We start from the raw sequence: 7,031 nt of genomic DNA on the forward strand, positions 1-7,031 counted from the left end.
GGTTCAGATCAGCAGCCTCATGAGAGGAATTGTTGCGGAAACCATTACCATTTGAAGCAGCATCAGTAGGTACATTGAAGTTTCCAAAATCATCAGGAAGGGGATGGGTATTGAAGGTACATTGAGACAAGTTGAAAGTGGAGATGTCACTCAATTTTGTGATGGGAGGGCAAAGAGTAGAATAATATGGTTCAGAGCTATCAATTTTGGGAGAGTTGGTAGTAGAATCAACCGGGAGAGAAAAGGCTGAGATCAAAACGGGGATTTAGATTAGAAAGACCATCATGTTCAGCTGCTAAAGATAAAACTTGTTCTTTTGATATAACAGATTTCTGAGTAGGAGTTGTCGTCGTCTTGGATCTTCTAGTTGAGTTACTGGACGGATCGGTTCTATGTTGCTTGACTCAGGGATATGATTCAGGGCAGTAAAAACCTCAGCTTGACTAGTGACAATCTGTAAAATAAGTGGTAAGCCATTGACCAAAGGACTGAGTTTCTTGATTTGATTTGTTTCTACTTCATGAATCTTGAGAGTAGTAAATCTGCTACCAAATGGGCCCATATTAATCATGCAATTGAGAGATTCCTTGTTGGTAGCACTTGAAGTTTGGGCAACAGCTGCAACCTTTCCTTTCCCCACATAATCAGTGGATACCAACATTTGAATTTGCGTATCTGGTGCTACCTCAAGTTGAGTCGATAGGGAATCAACAGTTGAGATGTTTGGAGCAATTATAGAAAGCTTCTGTGCTTGAGTAGATGGCATCATGAGTTTAGAAACTGGTGGGTAAATATATTTTGATGTAGACGATCTAGCTTCCTTAATAATCTTTTTTTTGCCATCCAATTGTGACAGACATCATCTCTATGATCAATAACACGATAAGAATGACAAAAGTTCCTTGGGGACTTTGAAGTACCTGCATTCAATGAGAAGGGGTTCCTCTCTTCCTCTAGTAAGGAGGGGAATACCAGTTGGGAGAGCTCGATTGATGGGGATTCTCACAAAGATTTTAACATTCTTCTTGATAGGATGATTACCATATGGATCTTTGGCATCAAAAAGTTCTCCAAGTTTGAGTGTGAGCTGCTTCAAATCTTCAAATTCAACACATTCTTTAGGAACATTGCATAAGATAAGCCACATCATTTATTCCTCAAAAGAAACTTGAAAGTTTGCAAGCTAACCAGTAGGTAGAACCACTCGTAGAACTATAAGGAATCCACAAGCGAACCAAGGGCTTTGTTTATTGACCCTGATGAAATCACTTTCGGCTAAGAATCTGATAAGAACTTTGTTTCTCAATTCATTGAAGTTGGTAACAATATGAGTTTGAGTTAAAGGCCACTGAGAGCAGATGTAGTATCTGATAGAAGAACTGGGCACTAAAGTCTCAATGCGTACTTAATCCACCATACACCATTTCCAATTAGTATCATTCTCAGATAGAACGATTGTTTTATCGATGTGCACTGGTTCATATAGGGAAGCAGGAAGATTTTTGAGTAAATTAAGCTTCCCAGCCATTTGAGAAGAGAGTTTTTGAATAGAGGCAGCATAATGGGTATCACTTGAAGAATTTGAATCCTCCATATAAATAATAAAACAGATGGTGATCCTAAGGGTCAAGTGGGTGTCTGCAATTTTAGAATTAGATGTAGGGATAATATATATTTTTATTTGGATTTGATAATGCCAAGATACAATGGGGATCAGAGGAGAATGAAGACAGGTCAGGGAGATATCCAGAGATAAGTAAGTATAAGCCTGTCTAGAAGACTGAACCTTAAAAACGGAAAGTCTGATAGGTAGATTATAGTTTTTGTTGGTAAAGTGAGAATGAAATTGTGAAATATTCAGGTTGGGTATGTGTTGGTAAGGTTCAACAACAGTGGTGTTGGGCAATGTATCAGTGGTATCTGCAGAATCCTTGATAGTTGTGCCATGCTGATAATTCATTGACGTAATCAAATCCAACTAGTAGGATAATAAGATGTCTGTAATAATGGTAGAGGCACAAAAATTATGATAATTATAAGACACGTGCAGGGGATGTTTTGCTTCGTAAGATATAAGGTACACTTTTAACTTATTATTTACTTTTGAGTTGTGTAGCAGAATTCGAGTGCTTCCAAATATAATAATGGTAGATGGGGTGTAATGAGGGGTGGTATGGAATAGTGATGAGTGAACTAAAGAGATATTTGTAAACTCAGGATTTGATTTAGTATAATATTGATTATTTTGGGGTATAGGGTTTTGAGCATTGATTAGGTAATTCATATATCTACTCGACGTGCCCCAAGAGCCAATGGTGCCTCCTAACAGGTGCTGCAATATTTGAACCTGCATAAAATCATATAACAATATTAATACCCAAGAAAAAAATGCTAGGTTTGGTGGCTTACCAATTTCACTCATAATGGTGGAACCATAGAGGATAGAATTGGGTAGAACATTAGGTTTGGTGTGTTGGGGCGGTAAGGTCGAAGAGATGCAACTAAGCCAGAACTGAAAGGTTAGAGAAAATTAATTGTGTGGGATAATTTTCAAAGCGTTATGATAGTTCTGAGTACCGTGTATGGGGTATTGAACCGGCGTGGATGGTCTAGAGACATGACTCTTAACCAAACGCCATAAATGGCTATCAATGGTACTAAATAGGAGTCTATAAAATGGGTTATCAGATGATCGAAAAGATTATACCCTGGAAAAGGCAAATATTAAGAGAAAGGAAACATTTTTAGAGAATAGCCGATATCGGTAATCAGAACCTTCCTGACAACTCGCAAAGTCCTCTTCCCGTCGTTCTACCACCATCATCAGCAAAATACGATCAAGCCAAAGGTCTTTCCTTGTCATTACAAGATCAGGAATTAGAGAAGTTGAGGAATGATCTAGAGGAAATAAACCGTCGTGCATTAGCGAGAATTCGTCAGACACGAGAAAGTAAAGAAAATGTTGCACAAGAGTTGGTTCATCAGAGACTAGAAAAAAAAAGAAGATTGATGCTTTATTTGAGGTCTGGAAGGTGAAGTAATTTGAAAAGTTTGATCGGAAAGATGAGGAAAGAGCAGCAAGAGAAGATAAGATGAAAGGTTTTGGGAGTGCCACTGAGAGTGATTCAGATGAGTCTGAGAATAGGTTTAAATACCCAGTGGAATAGATGAACACCAGTGATGAGGATTCTGGTATTGTAGATGAATGGAAGAGAATGGATGCTAATCATGATAGGAAACTTCATAGAAGATTCGATGATGAGATAGCCAATCCAAAGATCTTTTCTACAACCATGCGTAAAGAAGAACCAAGTGATGATTAAGAGATTTTATAGGATGGGAATGATGAGAGTGAAGGAAGTGATAGTGAGGGGAGTTCATCATCAGATGACAGTCAGGTATGTCCTGCATCATCAAGCAGTGATTATAGTGAGCAGTATGCATAGGAGAAGAATTGTAGCTACGATGAAGAGGACTTTTAGAAGTCTCTTCTGGAGTACTGAAAGCAGCCAAATCTTCATATTTTGGATAAAGTTCGGAGATGATTAACATGTTTTTGATGAATTGGATTTTTTGGTACTTGCTCTTCTCCTTTTTTTTTTCTTGCTGCAGATGATGAAAATGGTGGACTTCTTTTACTTCCTTTTCTCCAGGAGGACGACTTTGTTATAAGGTTTTTTTGTGTTTTGTTATTGGTATGTAAATGTGTTAACTATGGTGAATGTAATGTGCCTTTGGGTAGTAGTTACGGGAATGTTTTGTGTGACTTGAGGGATGAGAGCCCCAAGAACTTCAGTATTTTGTAAGAAATTTTGGTGAATGTTTATGCTATTTTGAGCTTCTTCAGTAGTGATTGCAGTAATGTTAGGGCTTTGGGTTTGGATCAGTAAGAGAATTTTGAGGGTGGGGAGTAATGGTAGTCTCCTTGTTGGTTTCAGTAGTGTTGTAAGTAGTCTTATGTTTGCAGTTTTTGAATATAATCTTGATGAGGTGATTTAGATAACCGATAATAGAGAAAAGTATGAACTTGAATTGAGTATAGCAGGAATTGCTTAAAGGATTTAGTAGTTGCATTGGAACTTTCACAAACCAAATTCAGGGAGGAACTACTTACGTCATGCTTACTGAGCAGACCCTCAATTCTCAAGTTTGATTATTAATTAAAATATCCAACTAAAATGATGTACGGTAGTCCTAAAGGATTGAGATTATATCGTCTAGGCAGTTGGTTAGGGGACATTTAAATGTGTACGCCTCCTTTGAATTTAAAATATTCATATGCTATCCTTTCATCTAATTATAAATCTATATATTAATTAAAAAAAAAAATCTAAAGAGATTTATGTTAGGAATGGAAGAACCATTTTTTTTGGTGTGTTTTTTTTTGTGCTTGAAATAGGTTAAATTTTCTCGAATAAGTTCGAAAATCCAGCATTATGTTAATTTTTTCACGTTTTACTGCTAAAAAAAATAACTCCCTTATAACTGGGTTGAAGAATTTTTACGGTTGAGTATTTGCTTTCCGACCTAGTCATAGATCTTGCTTGCAGCTAGGAAAAAAACTCCCGACTGAAACTGGGTTGAAGAATCTTAGTATAAGTTTTTCTTACTGATTTGGCCAGAAAAAGTTCTTGCGAACGGCTTTTTTGGCTCAATCATAATCGTAGGTCGGTTATACAGCTAAAACTATCAAGAAAAAAAAAACTAAGTACAAATTATTTTTCCCTAATCCAACAACTAATACTTAAGTGAGGACATTTTAGCCCTTATCAAAGGTATTAGGATAAAGGTACAATCTTATTAGAATTTGAGGATCTTTAAAATTTGTTTCTTTAAGAAAAAACCAACATATAATGATCATGACGAAGACGTACAAAGTACACCATCATCTTTTCGATATCAACCCATAAGTCATATACCGTGCTTGATCTAATATAGACAGAGACTGTCAAGAAGATAACAACCACAAGGTATACACTTGGTATATAGTTACTAGTGCAAATCTGAAGCTAAAACTATAGGGATCAACCTAATTGTTTGGAATTAACATATAATGTATTTACTTTTAATTATAACTAAAACAATAATTATAATTGCGGAAAATAAAAGTAAAGACACGATAAGATTTTGTTAATGAGGAAACCACCAATGCAGAAAAGCTCCGGGACCTAGACCAGTTTTGAATACTCCCAGAATTAAGACTATATACAAAGACACTACCAACTTCATATAGTTGAGACCAAGTAAAATACATCTAGTTACCTAGGTTCCTCAGTATCCCGGCGCCTACAACCAATCTGGCCAACGCACGTGAATCCTAAGATAGATTCAACTATCTTAAGTTGCTTCAGCTTCTCTAAATACTTTAAGCACTCAACCCTTTTGATCGTCTTCCAAACAGTAAAGTATTAACTTGTTTGTTAACCACTCTCCTATCTCAAATTAATCAGACATATGTTGTTTACCGTGACAAAGGATTTTCTATTTAAAATCCAAACTCCTTTGTCCGGTTTAGATCTTCCAAGATCCGGATTAACAAGTTAACCAGATCAAGTCAAACAAAACTACCAGATTCAGATACTGAAGAGTACCACCAAATGATAACATGTTGATCTAAATACGACTACCAATAACAAGTCTTCAAAAGATAAACTATATTTAGTCGGATCTCAGCCGATCAAGTTTGTGAATGAAGCAAATCACAAAGATACAAGACCAAGAAAAATATTCTTGTCTTCAAATATTCAATAGTCTTTTGCACCTACACAATAACAAAATTGATTCCAACTTATGATTGATCAGCACAGAACGAAGTCTGTTTACAATGGATAATCACAAGTCAACGTCAGATCTAACAACAGATCTGAACCACCGCTAATCTCTTAATTTAGTTTGAGTGACCTTATGTCAGAAAAGAAGGCTCTCAAGAATAATCAAACTAGGTGCAATCAATAGTTAAAAATCGTTAGTCAATCAAATCAATAATCGAAAACTAAAATAACAATGCAATTCCAATTTCCCACCAATGGTACTAGTAGACGCTTCTTGATCCCATGTGAGTCTTTAAACTAGTGGACGTAAGAGATTTAGCCTAATCAGGTTACTCTCATCTCCAAGATAGTTAGCCGGGTACAACAGTGACTATGAAACGAAGTGTCTTCCTCAAGGTAAGTTTGTAAGAAAAACAAACTTCACTATTTATATACCAAGGTAGTTTGGATACCAAGGAATTTCCATAACCTAAAATATTCTCAAGGTATGCAATAAATCACCTAAATTTCAACTAATATCCAACTGTATAACCTAAATCTCTCTTGGACAACTCAATATTATCTAGCACTCAACTAATATATATTTCGAGAGATATGTTTTGCTTGCTGGTAAAACAAAAACATATTCATTCGAAAATCTTAAAAAGATTCTCAACTATTTCGGTTTGGGATCTCACCTTGAGTGTCAAAAAATATCTTTAAACAATTAATAAATAAGTTTTCAGCACATGATCAAATTACTCATTATGCCGACATCTTGAACTTTCCTTCAATAGTCTCCCTGTTTTAGGTCTGTTTTTTGTTGTACTTTTTTTTTGTTTTTGGTGTTTAATAAATTAGTTTCTTTTGGTTTTCATGTTTCCTATTATTATTGAGGACGCGGGGACTAATGTCAATTTGATGGACTCAGAGATTTTTGTAGACACCTTGTCCTGTCTTACATATGTATAGTGCGTGGGAATTTAGAATCAGACAGTTCATTAATATTTGGCTTGATAAAAAAGATACATAATGAAACTTCATCTCTAACTGAGCTTGGCTTAGTCGGAAACACAAGCATTACACTTGTTGCTGAAATAATCAATTCACATAAGTATTTTTGACGATTTTTTTTAATATCAAACACTTCTCTTACTTGGAAATAAACTTTTTTTTTATCGATTACTTGGAAAGAAACTTAAATCGAGATAATCTAAGTTAGACCCTGCAACCATTCAGATAAACACTTTATGGAAAATATACAATAAATTCTTGTTATGA

This window comes from Papaver somniferum, chromosome 6, assembly GCF_003573695.1.
Source record: "Papaver somniferum cultivar HN1 chromosome 6, ASM357369v1, whole genome shotgun sequence".
Lineage (NCBI taxonomy): Eukaryota > Viridiplantae > Streptophyta > Magnoliopsida > Ranunculales > Papaveraceae > Papaver > Papaver somniferum.